The sequence below is a fragment of the Pelophylax lessonae genome (assembly GCF_965119305.1).
Source record: "Pelophylax lessonae genome assembly, chromosome: 6".
In the NCBI taxonomy this organism is placed as follows: Eukaryota; Metazoa; Chordata; class Amphibia; order Anura; family Ranidae; genus Pelophylax; species Pelophylax lessonae.
The window spans coordinates 317,862,184-317,862,485 of NC_138773.1; positions in this window are offsets into that span (position 1 = coordinate 317,862,184).

Below are 302 nucleotides of genomic sequence, written 5' to 3' on the forward strand. Positions count from 1 at the left end.
TGGTTTATCTGTCGAGGCCATAAAACAGAGTAAATTAATCATTTCAGTCAAGCTGCTATTAGCATGAACTCAATATACACTACATGTCAAACAGTTAACTATTAGGCTCAAAGTGCAACTCTGGGCACTAGAAAAAATATACCCTTGCAGTGGGGCCCACCCTTCTGCAAGGGTTAAATGCTTCTTTGGTCTTGGTGTAGTGGTTTTTATTCTTCCCTCCAGAAGTCTTCCAATATGCTGTGCGAATGATCCCCCGCGGCTTCTTCTCAAAGGCCATTCTCCCAGCGCGTAGACAGGCGCAG